The sequence below is a fragment of the Aulonocara stuartgranti genome, assembly GCF_965226115.1.
Source record: "Aulonocara stuartgranti genome assembly, chromosome: 3".
NCBI lineage: Eukaryota > Metazoa > Chordata > Actinopteri > Cichliformes > Cichlidae > Aulonocara > Aulonocara stuartgranti.
The window spans coordinates 56,670,023-56,693,070 of NC_138941.1; the positions used below are offsets into that span (position 1 = coordinate 56,670,023).

Consider the following 23,048-nt stretch of genomic DNA (forward strand, 5'->3'; position numbering starts at 1 on the left):
TTGGTTATACCATGGTTATAACATGGTTGGTTATATAATGGTTATAACATGGTTGGTTATAACACGGCAATAACATGGTTGGTTATATCATGGCTATAACATGGTTGGTTATAACATGGCTATAACATGGTTGGTTATAACATGGTTATAACATGGTTGGTTATAACATGGTTGGTTATAACATGGTAACAACATGGTTGGTTATAACATGGTTGGTTATAACATGGTTGGTTATAACATTGTTATAACATGGTTGGTTATAACATTGTTATAACATGGTCGGTTATAGCATGCTAATAACATGGTTGGTTATAACATGGTTATAACATGGTTGCTTATAACATGATTATAACATGGTTGGTTATAACATCATTATAACATGGTTGGTTATAACATGGTTATAACATGGTACGTTATAACATGGTTGTAACATGGTTGGTTGTAACATGGATGGTTATAACATGGTTGGTTATAACATGGTTGTAACATGGTTGGTTATAACATGGATGGTTATAACATGGTTGGTTATATCATGGTTGGTTATAACATGGTTATAACATGGTTGGTTATAACATGGTTGGTTATAACATGGTTGGTTATAACATGGTTGGTTATAACATTGTTATAACATGGTTGGTTATAACATTGTTATAACATGGTTGGTTATAACACGGCAATAACATGGTTGGTTATATAATGGTTATAACATGGTTGGTTATATCATGGCTATAACATGGTTGGTTATAACATGGTTATAACATGGTTGGTTATAACATGGTTGGTTATAACATGGTTGGTTATAACATGGTTATAACATGGTTGGTTATAACATGGTTGGTTATAACATGGTTGGTTATAACATGGTTGGTTATAACATTGTTATAACATGGTTGGTTATAACATGGTAATAACATGGTTGGTTATAACATGGTTATAACATGGTAATAACATGGTTGGTTATAACATGGTTATAACATGGTATGTTATAACATGGTTGTAACATGGTTGGTTGTAACATGGATGGTTATAACATGGTTGGTTATAACATGGTTGTAACATGGTTGGTTATAACATGGTTATAACATGGTTGGTTATAACATGGTTATATGGTTGGTTATAACATGGTTGGTTATAACATGGTTGTAACATGGTTGGTTATAACATGGTTATAACATGGTTGGTTATAACATGGTTGGTTATAACATTGTTATAACATGGTTGGTTATAACATTGTTATAACATGGTCGGTTATATCATGGTTATAACATGGTTATAACATGGTTGCTTATAACATGATTATAACATGGTTGGTTATAACATGATTATAACATGGTTGGTTATAACATGGTTGGTTATACCAAGGTTATAACATGGTTGGTTATAACATGGTTATAACATGGTTGGTTATAACATGGTTATAACATGGTAGGTTATATAATGGTTATAACATGGTTGGTTATAACATGGTTATAACATGGTACGTTATATCATGGTTGTAACATGGTTTGTTATAACATGGTTGTAACATGGTTGGTTATTACATGTATGATTATAACATGGTTTGTTATAACATGGTTGGTTATAACATTGTTTGTCATAACATAGTTGGTTATAACATGGTTAGTTATAACATGGTTGGTTATAACATGGTTTGTTATAACATGCTTGGTTACACCATGGTTATAACATTGTCGGTAATAACATGGTTGGTTATAACATGGTCGGTTATATAATGGTTATAACATGGTTGGTTATAACATTGTTATAACATGGTAGGTTATATAATGGTTATAACATGGTTGGTTATAACATGGTACGTTATAATATGGTTGTAACATGGTTGGTTATAACATGGTTATAACATGGTTGCTTATAATATGATTATAACATGGTTGGTTATAACATGATTATAACATGGTTGGTTATAACATGGTTATAACATGGTACGTTATAACATGGTGTAACATGGTTGGTTGTAACATGGATGGTTATAACATGGTTGGTTATATCATGGTTGGTTATAACATGGTTGTAACATGGTTGGTTATAACATGGTTATAACATGGTTGGTTATAACATGGTTATATGGTTGGTTATAACATGGTTATAACATGGTTGGTTATAACATGGTTATAACATGGTAGGTTATATAATGGTTATAACATGGTTGGTTATAACATGGTTATAACATGGTTATAACATGGTTGGTTATAACATGGTTATAACATGGTTGCTTATAATATGATTATAACATGGTTGGTTATAACATGATTATAACATGGTTGGTTATAACATGGTTATAACATGGTTGGTTATAACATGGTAATAACATGGTTGGTTATAACATGGTTGGTTATAACATGGTTGGTTATAACATGGTTGGTTATAACATTGTTATAACATGGTTGGTTATATCATGCTAATAACATGGTTGGTTATAACATGGTTATAACATGGTTGGTTATAACATGGTAATAACATGGTTGGTTATAACATGGTTGGTTATAACATGGTTATAACATGGTTGGTTATAACATGGTTGGTTATAACATTGTTATAACATGGTCGGTTATATCATGCTAATAACATGGTTGATTATAACATGGTTATAACATGGTTGCTTATAACATGATTATAACATGGTTGGTTATAACATGATTATAACATGGTTGGTTATAACATGGTTGGTTATACCAAGGTTATAACATGGTTGGTTATAACATGGTTATAACTTGGTTGGTTATAACATTGTTATAACATGGTTGGTTATAACATGGTTATAACATGGTAGGTTATATAATGGTTATAACATGGTTGGTTATAACATGGTACGTTATAATATGGTTGTAACATGGTTGGTTATAACATGGTTATAATATGGTTGGTTATAACATGGTTATATAGTTGGTTATAACATGGTTATATGGTTGGTTATAACATGGTTGGTTATAACATGGTTATAACATGGTTGCTTATAACATGGTTATAACATGGTTATTACATGGTTGGTTATACCATGGTTATAACATGGTTGGTTATATAATGGTTATAACATGGTTGGTTATAACATGGTAATAACATGGTTGGTTATAACATGGTTGGTTATAACATGGTTATAACATGGTTGGTTATAACATGGTTGGTTATAACATGGTTGGTTATAACATGGTTGGTTATAACATTGTTATAACATGGTTGGTTATAACATTGTTATAACATGGTCGGTTATATCATGGTTATAACATTGTAATAACATGGTCGGTTATATCATGCTAATAACATGGTTGGTTATAACATGGTTATAACATGGTTGCTTATAACATTGTTATAACATGGTTGGTTATAACATGGTTATAACATGGTAGGTTATATAATGGTTATAACATGGTTGGTTATAACATGGTACGTTATAATATGGTTGTAACATGGTTGGTTATAACATGGTTATAACATGGTTGCTTATAATATGATTATAACATGGTTGGTTATAACATGATTATAACATGGTTGGTTATAACATGATTATAACATGGTTGGTTATAACATGGTTGGTTATACCAAGGTTATAACATGGTTGGTTATAACATGGTTATAACTTGGTTGGTTATAACATTGTTATAACATGGTTGGTTATAACATGGTTATACCATGGTAGGTTATATAATGATTATAACATGGTTGGTTATAACATGGTTGTAACATGGTTGGTTGTAACATGGATGGTTATAACATGGTTGGTTATAACATGGTTGTAACATGGTTGGTTATAACATGGATGGTTATAACATGGTTGGTTATATCATGGTTGGTTATAACATGGTTGTAACATGGTTGGTTATAACATGGTTATAACATGGTTGGTTATAACATGGTTATATAGTTGGTTATAACATGGTTATATGGTTGGTTATAACATGGTTGGTTATAACATGGTTATAACATGGTTGCTTATAACATGGTTATAACATGGTTATAACATGGTTGGTTATACCATGGTTATAACATGGTTGGTTATATAATGGTTATAACATGGTTGGTTATAACACGGCAATAACATGGTTGGTTATAACATGGTTATAACATGGTTGGTTATAACATGGTTGGTTATAACATGGTAATAACATGGTTGGTTATAACATGGTTGGTTATAACATGGTTATAACATGGTTGGTTATAAAATGGTTGGCTATAACATGGTTGGTTATAACACGGCAATAACATGGTTGGTTATAACATGGTTATAACATGGTTGGTTATAACATGGTAATAACATGGTTGGTTATAACATGGTTGGTTATAACATGGTTATAACATGGTTGGTTATAACATGGTTGGTTATAACATTGTTATAACATGGTCGGTTATATCATGGTTATAACATTGTTATAACATGGTCGGTTATATCATGCTAATAACATGGTTGGTTATAACATGGTTATAACATGGTTGCTTATAACATGATTATAACATGGTTGGTTATAACATGATTATAACATGGTTGGTTATAACATGGTTGGTTATACCAAGGTTATAACATGGTTGGTTATAACATGGTTATAACTTGGTTGGTTATAACATTGTTATAACATGGTTGGTTATAACATGGTTATAACATGGTAGGTTATATAATGGTTATAACATGGTTGGTTATAACATGGTATGTTATAATATGGTTGTAACATGGTTGGTTATAACATGGTTATAACATGGTTGCTTATAATATGATTATAACATGGTTGGTTATAACATGATTATAACATGGTTGGTTATAACATGGTTATAACATGGTACGTTATAACATGGTTGGTTATACCAAGGTTATAACATGGTTGGTTATAACATGGTTATAACATGGTTGCTTATAATATGATTATAACATGGTTGGTTATAACATGGTTATAACATGGTTGGTTGTAACATGGTTTGTTATAACATGGTTGTAACATGGTTGGTTGTAACATGGATGGTTATAACATGGTTGGTTATAACATGGTTGTAACATGGTTGGCTATTACATGTATGATTATAACATGGTTAGTTATAACATGGTTGGTTATAACATGGTTTGTTATAACATGCTTGGTTACACCATGGTTATAACATTGTCGGTAATAACATGGTTGGTTATAACATGGTCGGTTATATAATGGTTATAACATGGTACGTTATAACATTGTTATAACATGGTTGGTTATAACATGGTTGTAACATGGTTGGTTATACCATGGTTATAACATGGTTGGTTATATAATGGTTATAACATGGTTGGTTATAACACGGCAATAACATGGTTGGTTATATCATGGCTATAACATGGTTGGTTATAACATGGCTATAACATGGTTGGTTATAACATGGTTATAACATGGTTGGTTATAACATGGTTGGTTATAACATGGTAACAACATGGTTGGTTATAACATGGTTGGTTATAACATGGTTGGTTATAACATTGTTATAACATGGTTGGTTATAACATTGTTATAACATGGTCGGTTATAGCATGCTAATAACATGGTTGGTTATAACATGGTTATAACATGGTTGCTTATAACATGATTATAACATGGTTGGTTATAACATGATTATAACATGGTTGGTTATAACATGGTTATAACATGGTACGTTATAACATGGTTGTAACATGGTTGGTTGTAACATGGATGGTTATAAAATGTTTGGTTATAACATGGTTGTAACATGGTTGGTTATAACATGGATGGTTATAACATGGTTGGTTATATCATGGTTGGTTATAACATGGTTATAACATGGTTGGTTATAACATGGTTGGTTATAACATGGTAATAACATGGTTGGTTATAACATGGTTGGTTATAACATGGTTGGTTATAACATGGTTGGTTATAACATTGTTATAACATGGTTGGTTATAACATTGTTATAACATGGTTGGTTATAACACGGCAATAACATGGTTGGTTATATAATGGTTATAACATGGTTGGTTATATCATGGCTATAACATGGTTGGTTATAACATGGTTATAACATGGTTGGTTATAACATGGTTGGTTATAACATGGTTGGTTATAACATGGTTGGTTATAACATGGTTATAACATGGTTGGTTATAACATGGTTGGTTATAACATGGTTGGTTATAACATGGTTGGTTATAACATTGTTATAACATGGTTGGTTATAACATGGTAATAACATGGTTGGTTATAACATGGTTATAACATGGTAATAACATGGTTGGTTATAACATGGTTATAACATGGTATGTTATAACATGGTTGTAACATGGTTGGTTGTAACATGGATGGTTATAACATGGTTGGTTATAACATGGTTGTAACATGGTTGGTTATAACATGGTTATAACATGGTTGGTTATAACATGGTTATATGGTTGGTTATAACATGGTTGGTTATAACATGGTTGTAACATGGTTGGTTATAACATGGTTATAACATGGTTGGTTATAACATGGTTGGTTATAACATTGTTATAACATGGTTGGTTATAACATTGTTATAACATGGTCGGTTATATCATGGTTATAACATGGTTATAACATGGTTGCTTATAACATGATTATAACATGGTTGGTTATAACATGATTATAACATGGTTGGTTATAACATGGTTGGTTATACCAAGGTTATAACATGGTTGGTTATAACATGGTTATAACATGGTTGGTTATAACATGGTTATAACATGGTAGGTTATATAATGGTTATAACATGGTTGGTTATAACATGGTACGTTATAATATGGTTGTAACATGGTTGGTTATAACATGGTTATAACATGGTTGGTTATAACATGGTTATAACATGGTACGTTATATCATGGTTGTAACATGGTTTGTTATAACATGGTTGTAACATGGTTGGTTATTACATGTATGATTATAACATGGTTTGTTATAACATGGTTGGTTATAACATTGTTTGTCATAACATAGTTGGTTATAACATGGTTAGTTATAACATGGTTGGTTATAACATGGTTTGTTATAACATGCTTGGTTACACCATGGTTATAACATTGTCGGTAATAACATGGTTGGTTATAACATGGTCGGTTATATAATGGTTATAACATGGTTGGTTATAACATTGTTATAACATGGTTGGTTATAACACGGCAATAACATGGTTGGTTATATAATGGTTATAACATGGTTGGTTATAACACGGCAATAACATGGTTGGTTATATCATGGCTATAACATGGTTGGTTATAACATGGCTATAACATGGTTGGTTATAACATGGTTATAACATGGTTGGTTATAACATGGTTGGTTATAACATGGTAATAACATGGTTGGTTATAACATGGTTGGTTATAACATGGTTATAACATGGTTGGTTATAACATGGTTGGTTATAACATGGTTGGTTATAACATGGTTGGTTATAACATTGTTATAACATGGTTGGTTATAACATGGTAATAACATGGTTGGTTATAACATGGTAATAACATGGTTGGTTATAACATGGTTATAACATGGTACGTTATAACATGGTTGTAACATGGATGGTTATAACATGGTTGGTTATAACATGGTTGTAACATGGTTGGTTATAACATGGTTATAACATGGTTGGTTATAACATGGTTATATAGTTGGTTATAACATGGTTATATGGTTGGTTATAACATGGTTGGTTATAACATGGTTGGTTATAACATGGTTGGTTATAACATGGTTGGTTATAACATTGTTATAACATGGTCGGTTATATCATGGTTATAACATGATTATAACATGGTTGGTTATAACATGATTATAACATGGTTGGTTATAACATGATTATAACATGGTTGGTTATAACATGGTTGGTTATACCAAGGTTATAACATGGTTGGTTATAACATGGTTATAATATGGTTGGTTATAACATGGTTATAACATGGTAGGTTATATAATGGTTATAACATGGTTGGTTATAACATGGTACGTTATAATATGGTTGTAACATGGTTGGTTATAACATGGTTATAACATGGTTGGTTATAACATGGTTATAACATGGTACGTTATAACATGGTTGTAACATGGTTGGTTGTAACATGGATGGTTATAACATGGTTGGTTATAACATGGTTGTAACATGGTTGGTTATAACATGGATGGTTATAACATGGTTGGTTATAACATGGTTATAACATGGTACGTTATAACATGGTTGTAACATGGTTTGTTATAACATGGTTGTAACATGGTTGGTTGTAACATGGATGGTTATAACATGGTTGGTTATAACATGGTTGTAACATGGTTGGTTATTACATGTATGATTATAACATGGTTTGTTATAACATGGTTGGTTATAACATTGTTTGTCATAACATAGTTGGTTATAACATGGTTAGTTATAACATGGTTGGTTATAACATGGTTTGTTATAACATGCTTGGTTACACCATGGTTATAACATTGTCGGTAATAACATGGTTGGTTATAACATGGTCGGTTATATAATGGTTATAACATGGTTGGTTATAACATTGTTATAACATGTTCGGTTATATCATGGTTGGTTATAACATGGTAATAACATGGTTGGTTATAACATTGTAATAACATGGTTGGTTATAACATGGTAATAACATGGTTGGTTATAACATGGTTGGTTATAACATGGTTATAACATTGTTATAACATGGTCGGTTATATCATGCTAATAACATGGTCGGTTATATAATGGTTATAACATGGTTGGTTATAACATTGTTATAACATGGTCGGTTATATCATGGTTATAACATTGTTATAACATGGTCGGTTATATCATGCTAATAACATGGTCGGTTATATAATGGTTATAACATGGTTGGTTATAACATTGATATAACCTGGTTCGTTATAACATTGTTATAACATGTTCGGTTATATCATGGTTGGTTATAACATGGTAATAACATGGTTGGTTATAACATGGTAATAACATGGTTGGTTATAACATGGTTGGTTATAAGATGGTTGGTTATAAGATGGTTGGTTATAACATGGTTGTAACATGGTACGTTATAACATGGTTGTAACATGGTACGTTATAACATGGTTATAACATGGTTGGTTATAACATGGTTGGTTATAACATTGTTATAACATGGTTGGTTATAACATTGTTATAACATGCTCGGTTATATCATGGTTATAACATTGTTATAACATGGTCGGTTATATCATGCTAATAACATGGTTGGTTATAACATGGTTATAACATGGTTGGTTATAACATGGTTGTAACATGGTTGGTTATAACATGGATGGTTATAAGATGGTTGGTTATAACATGGTTGGTTATAACATTGTTATAACATGGTTGGTTATAACATTGTTATAACATGCTCGGTTATATCATGGTTATAACATTGTTATAACATGGTCGGTTATATCATGCTAATAACATGGTTGGTTACAACATGGTTATATAGTTGGTTATAACATGGTTATATGGTTGGTTATAACATGGTTGGTTATAACATGGTTATAACATGGTTGCTTATAACATGGTTATAACATGGTTATAACATGGTTGGTTATACCATGGTTATAACATGGTTGGTTATATAATGGTTATAACATGGTTGCTTATAACACGGCAATAACATGGTTGGTTATATCATGGCTATAACATGGTTGGTTATAACACGGCTATAACATGGTTGGTTATAACATGGTTATAACATGGTTGGTTATAACATGGTTGGTTATAACATGGTAATAACATGGTTGGTTATAACATGGTTGGTTATAACATGGTTATAACATGGTTGGTTATAACATGGTTGTTATAACATGGTTGGTTATAACATTGTTATAACATGGTTATAACATGGTTGGTTATACCATGGTTATAACATGGTTGGTTATATAATGGTTATAACATGGTTGGTTATAACATGGCTATAACATGGTTGGTTATAACATGGTTATAACATGGTTGGTTATAACATGGTTGGTTATAACATTGTTATAACATGGTTGGTTATAACATGGTTGGTTATAACATGGTTATAACATGGTTGGTTATAACATGGTTGGTTATAACATGGTTGGTTATAACATTGTTATAACATGGTTGGTTATAACATTGTTATAACATGGTCGGTTATATCATGGTTATAACATTGTTATAACATGGTTGGTTATATCATGCTAAGAACATGGTTGGTTATAACATGGTTATAACATGGTTGCTTATAACATGATTATAACATGGTTGGTTATAACATGATTATAACATGGTTGGTTATAACATGGTTATAACATGGTTAGTTATAACATGGTTATAACATGGTTGGTTATAACATGGTTATAACATGGTTGGTTATACCATGGTTATAACATGGTTGGTTATATAATGGTTATAACATGGTTGGTTATAACATGGTTATAACATGGTTGGTTATACCATGGTTATAACATGGTTGGTTATATAATGGTTATAACATGGTTGGTTATAACACGGCAATAACATGGTTGGTTATATCATGGCTATAACATGGTTGGTTATAACATGGCTATAACATGGTTGGTTATAACATGGTTATAACATGGTTGGTTATAACATGGTTGGTTATAACATGGTAATAACATGGTTGGTTATAACATGGTTGGTTATAACATGGTTATAACATGGTTGGTTATAACATGGTTGTTATAACATGGTTGGTTATAACATTGTTATAACACGGTTATAACATGGTTGGTTATACCATGGTTATAACATGGTTGGTTATATAATGGTTATAACATGGTTGGTTATAACACGGCAATAACATGGTTGGTTATATCATGGCTATAACATGGTTGGTTATAACATGGCTATAACATGGTTGGTTATAACATGGTTATAACATGGTTGGTTATAACATGGTTGGTTATAACATGGTTATAACATGGTTGGTTATAACATGGTTGGTTATAACATGGTAATAACATGGTTGGTTATAACATGGTTGGTTATAACATGGTTATAACATGGTTGGTTATAACATGGTTGGTTATAACATGGTTGGTTATAACATTGTTATAACATGGTTGGTTATAACATTGTTATAACATGGTCGGTTATATCATGCTAATAACATGGTTGGTTATAACATGGTTATAACATGGTTGCTTATAACATGATTATAACATGGTTGGTTATAACATGATTATAACATGGTTGGTTATAACATGGTTGGTTATACCAAGGTTATAACATGGTTGGTTATAACATGGTTATAACATGGTTGGTTATAACATGGTTATAACATTGTAGGTTATATAATGGTTATAACATGGTTGGTTATAACATGGTACGTTATAATATGGTTGTAACATGGTTGGTTATAACATGGTAATAACATGGTTGGTTATAACATGGTTATAACATGGTACGTTATAACATGGTTGTAACATGGTTGGTTGTAACATGGATGGTTATAACATGGTTGGTTATAACATGGTTGTAACATGGTTGGTTATAACATGGATGGTTATAACATGGTTGGTTATAACATGGTTATAACATGGTACGTTATAACATGGTTGTAACATGGTTTGTTATAACATGGTTGTAACATGGTTGGTTGTAACATGGATGGTTATAACATGGTTGGTTATAACATGGTTGTAACATGGTTGGTTATTACATGTATGATTATAACATGGTTTGTTATAACATGGTTGGTTATAACATTGTTTGTCATAACATAGTTGGTTATAACATGGTTAGTTATAACATGGTTGGTTATAACATGGTTTGTTATAACATGCTTGGTTACACCATGGTTATAACATTGTCGGTAATAACATGGTTGGTTATAACATGGTTATAATATGGTACGTTATAACATGGTTGTAACATGGTTGGTTGTAACATGGATGGTTATAACATGGTTGGTTATAACATGGTTGTAACATGGTTGGTTATAACATGGATGGTTATAACATGGTTGGTTATAACATGGTTATAACATGGTACGTTATAACATGGTTGTAACATGGTTTGTTATAACATGGTTGTAACATGGTTGGTTGTAACATGGATGGTTATAACATGGTTGGTTATAACATGGTTGTAACATGGTTGGTTATTACATGTATGATTATAACATGGTTTGTTATAACATGGTTGGTTATAACATTGTTTGTCATAACATAGTTGGTTATAACATGGTTAGTTATAACATGGTTGGTTATAACATGGTTTGTTATAACATGCTTGGTTACACCATGGTTATAACATGGTTGGTTATAACATGGTTATAACATGGTTGGTTATAACATGGTTATAACATGGTAGGTTATATAATGGTTATAACATGGTTGGTTATAACATGGTACGTTATAATATGGTTGTAACATGGTTGGTTATAACATGGTTATAACATGGTTGGTTATAACATGGTACGTTATAATATCATTGTAACATGGTTGGTTATAACATGGTTATAACATGGTACGTTATAACATGGTTGTAACATGGTTGGTTGTAACATGGATGGTTATAACATGGTTGGTTATAACATGGTTGTAACATGGTTGGTTATAACATGGTACGTTATAACATGGTTGTAACATGGTTGGTTATAACATGGTTGTAACATGGTTGGTTGTAACATAGATGGTTATAACATGGTTGGTTATAACATGGTTGTAACATGGTTGGTTATAACATGTATGATTATAACATGGTTTGTTATAACATGGTTGGTTATAACATTGTTTGTCATAACATAGTTGGTTATAACATGGTTAGTTATAACATGGTTGGTTATAACATGGTTTGTTATAACATGCTTGGTTACACCATGGTTATAACATTGTCGGTACTAACATGGTTGGTTATAACATGGTCGGTTATATAATGGTTATAACATGGTTGGTTATAACATTGTTATAACCTGGTTGGTTATAACATTGTTATAACCTGGTTGGTTATAACATTGTTATAACATGTTCGGTTTATCATGGTTGGTTATAACATGGTTATAACATGGTACGTTATAACATGGTTATAACATGGTTGCCTCTAACATGGTTATAACATAGTTGGTTATAAGATGGTTGGTTATAATATGGTTGGTTATAACATGGTTGTAACATGGTACGTTATAACATGGTTGTAACATGGTACGTTATAACATGGTTGTGACATGGTTGGTTATAACATGGTTGTAACATGTTTGGTTATAACATGGATGGTTATAACATGGTTGGTTATAACATGGTTGTAACATGGTTGGTTATAAGATGGATGGTTATAACATGGTTGGTTATAACATGGTTGTAACATGGTTGGTTATAACATGGTTATAAAATGGTTATAACACGGTTGGTTATAACATGGTTATATGGTTGGTTATAACATGGTTGGTTATAACACGGCAATAACATGGTTGGTTATATCATGGTTATAAAATGGTTATAACACGGTTGGTTATAACATAGTTATAACATGGTTGTAACATGGTTGGTTATAACATGGTTGGTTATACCATGGTTATAACATGGTTGGTTATAACATGGTTATAACTTGGTTGGTTATAACATTGTTATAACATGGTTTGTTATAACATGGTTATAACATGGTAGGTTATATAATGGTTATAACATGGTTGGTTATAACATGGTACGTTATAATATGGTTGTAACATGGTTGGTCATAACATGGTTATAACATGGTTGGTTATAACGTGGTTATAATATGGTACGTTATAACATGGTTGTAACATGGTTGGTTGTAACATGGATGGTTATAACATGGTTGGTTATAACATGGTTGTAACATGGTTGGTTATAACATGGTTTGTTATAACATGGTTGGTTATAACATGGTTATAACATGGTACGTTATAACATGGTTGTAACATGGTTTGTTATAACATGGTTGTAACATGGTTGGTTGTAACATGGATGGTTATAACATGGTTGGTTATAACATGATTGTAACATGGTTGGTTATTACATGTATGATTATAACATGGTTTGTTATAACATGGTTGGTTATAACATTGTTTGTCATAACATAGTTGGTTATAACATGGCTATAACATGGTTGGTTATAACATGGTTATAACATGGTTGGTTATAACATGGTTGGTTATAACATGGTAATAACATGGTTGGTTATAACATGGTTGGTTATAACATGGTTATAACATGGTTGGTTATAACATGGTTGGTTATAACATGGTTGGTTATAACATTGTTATAACATGGTTGGTTATAACATTGTTATAACATGGTCGGTTATATCATGGTTATAACATTGTTATAACATGGTCGGTTATATCATGCTAATAACATGGTTGCTTATAACATGATTATAACATGGTTGGTTATAACATGATTATAACATGGTTGGTTATAACATGGTTGGTTATACCATGGTTATAACATGGTTGGTTATAACATGGTTATAACTTGGTTGGTTATAACATTGTTATAACATGGTTTGTTATAACATGGTTATAACATGGTAGGTTATATAATGGTTATAACATGGTTGGTTATAACATGGTACGTTATAATATGGTTGTAACATGGTTGGTCATAACATGGTTATAACATGGTTGGTTATAACGTGGTTATAATATGGTACGTTATAACATGGTTGTAACATGGTTGGTTGTAACATGGATGGTTATAACATGGTTGGTTATAACATGGTTGTAACATGGTTGGTTATAACATGGATGGTTATAACATGGTTGGTTATAACATGGTTATAACATGGTACGTTATAACATGGTTGTAACATGGTTTGTTATAACATGGTTGTAACAAGGTTGGTTGTAACATGGATGGTTATAACATGGTTGGTTATAACATGGTTGTAAAATGGTTGGTTATTACATGTATGATTATAACATGGTTTGTTATAACATGGTTGGTTATAACATTGTTTGTCATAACATAGTTGGTTATAACATGGTTAGTTATAACATGGTTGGTTATAACATGGTTTGTTATAACATGCTTGGTTATAACATGGTTTGTTATAACATGCTTGGTTACACCATGGTTATAACATTGTCGGTAATAACATGGTTGGTTATAACATGGTCGGTTATATAATGGTTATAACATGGTTGGTTATAACATTGTTATAACCTGGTTCGTTATAACATTGTTATAACATGTTCGGTTATATCATGGTTGGTTATAACATGGTAATAACATGGTTGGTTATAACATGGTAATAACATGGTTGGTTATAACATGGTTATAACATGGTTGGTTATAACATGGTTGGTTATAACATGGTTGGTTATAAGATGGTTGGTTATAACATGGTTGTAACATGGTACGTTATAACATGGTTGTAACATGGTACGTTATAACATGGTTGTAACATGGTTGGTTATAACATGGTTGTAACATGTTTGGTTATAACATGGATGGTTATAACATGGTTGGTTATAACATGGTTGTAACATGGTTGGTTATAAGATGGATGGTTATAACATGGTTGGTTATAACATGGTTGTAACATGGTTGGTTATAACATGGTTGTAACATGGTTGGTTATAACATGGTTATATAGTTGGTTATAACATGGTTATATGGTTGGTTATAACATGGTTGGTTATAACACGGCAATAACATGGTTGGTTATATCATGGTTATAAAATGGTTATAACATGGTTGGTTATAACATGGTTGTAACATGGTTGGTTATAAGATGGATGGTTATAACATGGTTGGTTATAACATGGTTGTAACATGGTTGGTTATAACATGGTTATAAAATGGTTATAACACGGTTGGTTATAACATGGTTATATGGTTGGTTATAACATGGTTGGTTATAACACGGCAATAACATGGTTGGTTATATCATGGTTATAAAATGGTTATAACACGGTTGGTTATAACATAGTTATAACATGGTTGTAACATGGTTATATGGTTGGTTATAACATGGTTGGTTATAACACGGCAATAACATGGTTGGTTATATCATGGTTATAAAATTGTTATAACATGGTTGGTTATAACATAGTTATAACATGGTTGTAACATGGTATGTTATAACATGGCAATAACATGGTTGGTTATAACATTGTTATAACATGGTCGGTTATATCATGGTTATAACATTGTTATAACATGGTCGGTTATATCATGCTAATAACATGGTTGGTTATAACATGGTTATAACATGGTTGCTTATAACATGATTATAACATGGTTGGCTATAACATGATTATAACATGGTTGGTTATAACATGGTTATAACATGGTTAGTTATAACATGGTTGGTTATACAATGGTTATAACATGGTTGGTTATAACATGGTACGTTATAATATGGTTGTAACATGGTTGGTTATAACATGGTTATAACATGGTTGGTTATAACATGGTACGTTATAATATGGTTGTAACATGGTTGGTTATAACATGGTTATAACATGGTACGTTATAACATGGTTGTAACATGGTTGGTTGTAACATGGATGGTTATAACATGGTTGGTTATAACATGGATGGTTATAACATGGTTTGTTATAAAATGGTTGGTTATAACATGGTTGGTTATAACATGGTTTGTTATAATATGGTTATTAACATGGTTGGTTATAACATGGTCGGTTATATAATGGTTATAACATGGTTGGTTATAACATTGTTAAAACCTGGTTGGTTATAACATTGTTATAACATGGTCGGTTATATCATGGTTGGTTATAACATGGTTGGTTATAACATGGTTATAACATGGTTGGTTATAACATGGTTGGTTATACCATGGTTATAACATGGTTGGTTATATAATGGTTATAACATTGTTGGTTATAACATTGTACGTTATAATATAGTTGTAACATGGTTGGTTATAACATGGTTATAACATGGTTGGTTATAACATGGTACGTTATAATATGGTTGTAACATGGTTGGTTATAACATGGTTATAACATGGTACGTTATAACATGGTTGTAACATGGTTGGTTATAACATGGTTATAACATGGTACGTTATAACATGGTTGTAACATGGTTTGTTATAACATGGTTGTAACATGGTTGGTTGTAACATGGATGGTTATAACATGGTTGGTTATAACATGGTTGGTTATAACATTGTTTGTCATAACATAGTTGGTTATAACATGGTTGGTTATAACATGGTTGGTTATAACATGGTTTGTTATAATATGGTTATTAACATGGTTTGTTATAACATGCTTGGTTACACCATGGTTATAACATTGTCGGTAATAACATGGTTGGTTATAACATTGTTATAACCTGGTTGGTTATAACATTGTTATAACTTGGTCGGTTATATCATGGTTGGTTATAACATGGTAATAACATGGTTGGTTATAACATGGTAATAACATGGATGGTTATAACATGGTATGTTATAACATGGTTGTAACATGGTACGTTATAACATGGTTGTAACATGGTTGGTTGTAACATGGATGGTTATAACATGGTTGGTTATAACATGGTTGTAACATGGTTGGTTATAACATGGTTGGTTATAACATGGCTGTAACATGGTATGTTATAACATGGTTGTAACATGGTACATTATAACATGGTTGTAACATGGTTGGTTATAACATGGTTGTAACATGTTTGGTTATAACATGGATGGTTATAACATGGTTGGTTATAACATGGTTGTAACATGGTTGGTTATAAGATGGATGGTTATAACATGGTTGGTTATAACATGGTTGTAACATGGTTGGTTATAACATGGTTGTAACATGGTTGGTTATAACATGGTTATATAGTTGGTTATAACATGGTTATATGGTTGGTTATAACATGGTTGGTTATAACACGGCAATAACATGGTTGGTTATATCATGGTTATAAAATGGTTATAACACGGTTGGTTATAACATAGTTATAACATGGTTGTAACATGGTATGTTATAACATGGCAATAACATGGTTGGTTATATCATGGCTATAACATGGTTGGTTATAACATGGCTATAACATGGTTATAACATGGTCGGTTATAACATTGTTGGTTATAACATTGTTATAACATCGTTGGTTATAACATATTTATAAAATGGTTGGTTATAACATGGTCTCAGGAGGGGAAAGCGGTACTCTACCTGCACTGTTTATAGTGCTGGCGGAGCGCTGCTGACGTCGACTGAGAAAATTGCCAGGCGGTGGAAGGAATACTTCGAGGACCTCCTTGATCCTACTGACACGTCTTCCAAGGAGGAAGCAGAGTCTGGGGATGAGCGGAATGACCCGCCAATTTCCGGGGGTGAGGTCACTAAGGCATTTAAACAACTCCTTGGTTGCAGAGCCCCTGGTGTTGATGAGGTCCGCCCCGAGTTCCTGAAGGCTCTGGACGTTGTAGGGCTGTCCTGGTTGACACGCCTCTGCAATGTTGCGTGGAGATCAGGGGCAGTACCTGTGGACTGGCAGACCGGGGTGGTGGTCCCCATCTTTAAGAATGGGGACCACCTGTAGTTGGTGTGTTCCAACTACATGAGCTCCCACCGGCACGGGATCATTAAGCTAAGACTCCAAGTCAGTGTGTAGCATTAGGAAGTGCGGATCGTGTGTGTGCGCGCGGGTCCAGTGTTTAACGGCTGCTTCTGTATTGTCCTGCAGGTGAAACGAGGGACCAGAAGGGCAGCACGCACAGGGTGTGCAGTAACACAACAGCGGGGAGCACAAGCACGAGCACAGACGTCGGAGGGAAGCACGCACACGGGGTTCGAGGGAGCAACGGGGAGTTATTGTGTTTACAGCTTTCCACTGTAAATAAAGAGCACTGTTTGCATCGCAGAGTCTGCGTTTTGGGTCCTCCTTTCCCCACATCCCCACGGTCTGCCAGCGAGCCGTGACAGAATGATCCCGCCAACCACCATGGACCCAGAAAACTCAGGAGTTGCCACGGAGGAGAGATCGCTCGCGCAGCTATGGGATTACTGCCGGAGCGTAATCCAGGCTGTAGACCCACACAAGAGACACCTACAGGTAGTGTTCCTTGACAATTACCTCACATCCACTACCCTCACCATGAACATTTTGGACATTAACAAACTTAGGCAATTGGTCACTAGTTTAAGGGAGAGCTCGAGTTTTGAATTATTTGGCTTGGGTGGCCCGAACACGGACAGTTCGGCCGCTCTCCTAGAGACTCTAGCCGCTTGGTTTTTCACGCGTCGGCGGAGGGCTTTCCCGTCGATGCTCGCGGCACAATCGTTTGATCCGCCATTATAGAAGGCATGCCACACTCTCCACCACCATTCCATTACGCCTCAACCCACTCCTGCGGTTTCAGCCCGGTCAGCTAGCAACGGACCGACAGTGCTCATTACCGCAGTGAGTAAACCGGACTATATTGTTTCGATAATAAACCCTGTCATTGACGATCAAAACACAGATGAACAGCGGATTTCAGTTTAAACGCGGCCCCGCCTTCACGGAGGAGAAGGCGTCCTCGCAAGCAGCGTTCAACCACATCCACACTCACTCCTGTGCTGGTCAAAGACTCAGGACCAGCGGCTCTGGATGCCACAGTGAGTAAAATGGACTCTGCCGGTGTTATAAATTCCCTTCCTGTAAACATGAAAATAGAAACTGTTTGCTGTACCTCCAAAGACTCAGAAAATGTTCCCTCTGAGACTGTAAGCTGGGAGCTAGGGAGTTCCGAGCATACAGACCCAAATGACTTTTTGGCTCAGTCTGACCGCATGGAGATGGAGTTTCTCCCCAGGGCTTCCCCAGAGGCCAAACTGGAGGTCTCAGTTGCCTCTGGACCCCTGGAATTTGTTGAGCCAGCTGTAACATTTTCATCCTCTCCACCCTTCATAATAGCCATCTCACCCTCACCTCAGCCTGCTGCCCAGCTGGTAGCTCAGTCTTCAGTCCAGTCAGCCTCTCACCTTCATCCTCAGTTGGAGGTCGATATGCCGGCTGGACCACCTCTGCCATCATTTCACCCATCTGTCCCTGCATCGCTGTCCAGTCTACCAGGAGTAGCTGCCACACCATCGTCGCCTCCGCCCTCTGCAGCCACTTCTTTACCAGAGTTCCGTCCAACTGCAGCGACCACAGTATTCTCGGCTTCGCTGTCCGCATCACCTACTCTACCTTCACCTTCCCCACCTGCGGACACCGCGTCACCATCTTAGCCTCCGGATCATCCATCTGTGGCTGACGCGCAGCCGGAGATGCCCGCACCGCCAGCGGAGTCCGCACCGCCAGCTGAGGAGCTCAGCGAGCCGGAGGAGTCCGCACCGCCAGCTGCGGAGCCCAGCGAGCCGGAGGAGGAGCAGCTCAGCGTGCCGGAGGAGCTAGGCGAGCCGGAGGAGCCCGCACCGCCAGCTGCGGAGCCCTGCGAGCCGGAGCAGGAGCAGCTCAACGTGCCGGAGGAGCTAGGCCAGCCGGAGGAGCCCGCACCGCCAGCTGCGGAGCCCTGCGAGCCGGAGCAGGAGCAGCTCAGCGAGCCGGAGATAGGCGAGCGGGAGGAGCTAGGCGAGCGGGAGGAGCTCGGCGAGCGGGAGGAGCTCAGCGAGCCTGTGGAGCCCGCGCTGCCACCGGAGGAGCTCGGAGGTCCGGAGAGACCCGCTCAGCCTGAACTGGAGGTCAGCGAGTCAGATGGACCATCACGTCTAGCGCGCCCTCCATGCCAGCTATGCCCAGCGCGTCTGCGTCAGCGACCGGCGCGTCATCGACCGGCATGTCATCGGCCATGTACCACACCTCGCTGTTGTTCACCGGAGCTGCGCCGCCACCACTGGATCCCGGGCAGGCCGCCTGGGGAGCAGCAGCACCGCCACTGGATCCCGGGCAGGCCGCCTGGGGAGGAGCGCCGCCGCCGTTGGACCCGGGGCAGGCCGCCGGAGGAGCAGCAGCTCCGCCACCGCCACTGGAGCAGCAGCTCCGCCACCGCCACTGGATCCCGGGCAGGCCGCCTGGGGAGCAGCGCCGCCGCCGTCGGACCCGGGGCAGGCCGCCGAAGGAGCAGCAGCGCCGCTACCGCCACTGGATCCCGGGCAGGCCGCCTGGGGAGCAGCGCCGCCGCTACTGGGCCCGGGGCTCGCCACCGGAGGGGCAGCAGTGCCGCCGCCACTGGAGCAGTGGCAGGCCCCCAGAACTGTTTTGCTGCTGCTGCCGGACCCGTGGCCGTCTGCCGGAGCTGCAACAGCGCCGCCGCTACTGGACCCGGGGCCCGCCACGGGAGGGGCAGCAGTGCCGCCGCCACTGGAGCAGTGGCAGGCCCCCAGAGCTGTTTTGCTGCTGCTGCCGGACCCGTGGCCGTCCGCCGGAGCTGCAACGTTGCCGCCATTGGACTCGAGGTAGGCCCCCTGAACTCTTTTGTTGTAATGATGGGCCACCTGAGACTGTTTTGTGGCGTTTTTCCTTTTTTTTTTGCTCCGCTGCAGGGGGTGCGGTCGGACTTTGGAACTGTGATCTTGGGGGGGTTGTTTCTTTTGTGGTTTTTGCTTGTTTTGGTTCTGGTTCTTGGTTTGGGTCCTCCTTTCCCCACATCCCCACGGTCTGCCAGCGAGCTGTGACACCTTTTGAATTCTGCAATACTTACAGTCAGGTGTACAGTAGCTATGCTGGACTTCTACTTATTTTAACAATCACATGAGATACAGTACAAACAACAATTCAACGCACAGCACTGTCCTGTGCGTCATCACCGGTCTAGTTGATGCTAACATCTCCACACCATTCACGGTCAGTGTGGCAAATGTGATGGCATTTCTACGTATCAGTCTGTGTTTTCAGTGCTCACTGTTCACCTCACAGTGTGCATCAATGAATGCGATCTTACCTGAGAGCCTGTTTTTTGGTTCACTGAGAAATGAAGAGAGAAAAATCATTTAGTTTTGATTTTTATTTTTTTAGAAGTCAGGGATGTCTCTTCAGGAGATCATGCTGCTTGTTACACATCGGCTCTCAGCCTTCACTGCTGTTTTGATGCTTTAGCACTTCTCCTCTGCAGAGGTAAATATATACAGTTACAGGTTGGGCACATACGGATCTTCTCAACCAGAATTCAACCAAATCTAAGCCATTATTTTTGTTTATCCCACTGAGCCATGTGCTGCTGATCAGAGGTAAATAAGTCGCAGTGGTGCCCAGCTCTTCCAGCCTCAATTGCCTTTAAGTTGCTTCTGGTGTGGTCACCCTGAGTTTCTAACAAAGGTTATCGATACAACCAGGAGCTGGTGCTTTGACCTGCTGGTGTGCTCATGTATTGATTCATGTGGGTATTCAGCTTGGTAGCTATGATACCTGAAAGGAGCTTCCATATTGTAGAGAGACAGGTAATCATCTGGTAATTTGATGATATCCCACCCTTATGGGGATCAGTCATCAGCAGCATTGCTCTTTTTTGCATTAGTAATTCCTTTTGTGCATAATTTTATATTATCGTTAATAATAAATTAATTAAAGCAACAAAACAACCCGAAGAGCCAGTTCGGAGCCGAAAGAGACGGCTCTTTTTAGTGAGCCGAGCCGAAAGAGCCGGTTCTCTAAAAAGAGCCGGAATTCCGATCACTACTGAAGACTGTTATCCGCTTCGCTGTCATCGGCCGTGAGAAAGTCTTTTTTCCCTTAGAAAGTTCAAGACCTGCAGCTCGCGCAATCTGTCTGTCATGCGCATCCCAATGACTGACCCCCGTCCGCTCCCGGGAGGTTATAGTATGACGTGTCTGACGTCACTCTCTCTCTCCCTGTCATTTATTTGGCTGGAAACACATATTAACAAATTGCTAAGTGAAAACTATGGAATGCCAGGACTGCCATAATGAATTAATTAAATACACCATTAAATAATTAATTAAATGTGGCAATAATTAATTAAAATGTGAAATAAATAAATAATTAGTTAAATGTGTCAATGATTAATTCATTAAATGTGTCAAAAACATTTTTTAATTAATTATTTAGGTAAGGCTGCAGTTTTTGCAGCGATCTCGTATAGAAAACTATTCCGCGCATATATAAAACAGGTCCACGGCTCCGAACCGTAGTAAAGGGACCTCTGGCTAATACATCAGCTAGAGGTCCCTGGTTGATCAGGTTCCGTGCTGG

The 23,048-nt window shown here is 36.3% G+C and overlaps 1 long non-coding RNA gene across 2 annotated transcripts in view; it reads left to right on the forward strand.

The window, feature by feature from the left end:
* The window catches only part of LOC309701699, a 32,270-nt gene extending 12,882 nt beyond the window's left edge, over positions 1-19,388 (forward strand). Inside the window, exons 3-4 of one of the 2 annotated variants that reach the window (XR_014275220.1) lie at positions 18,600-18,968; positions 19,378-19,388. This is a non-coding gene — a long non-coding RNA (uncharacterized lncRNA). Of the gene's footprint in view, positions 1-18,599; positions 19,092-19,377 lie in introns of those variants that run through there. The other variant, XR_014275221.1, reaches the window with a different exon arrangement.
* The last annotated feature ends 3,660 nt before the right edge of the window (positions 19,389-23,048 follow it).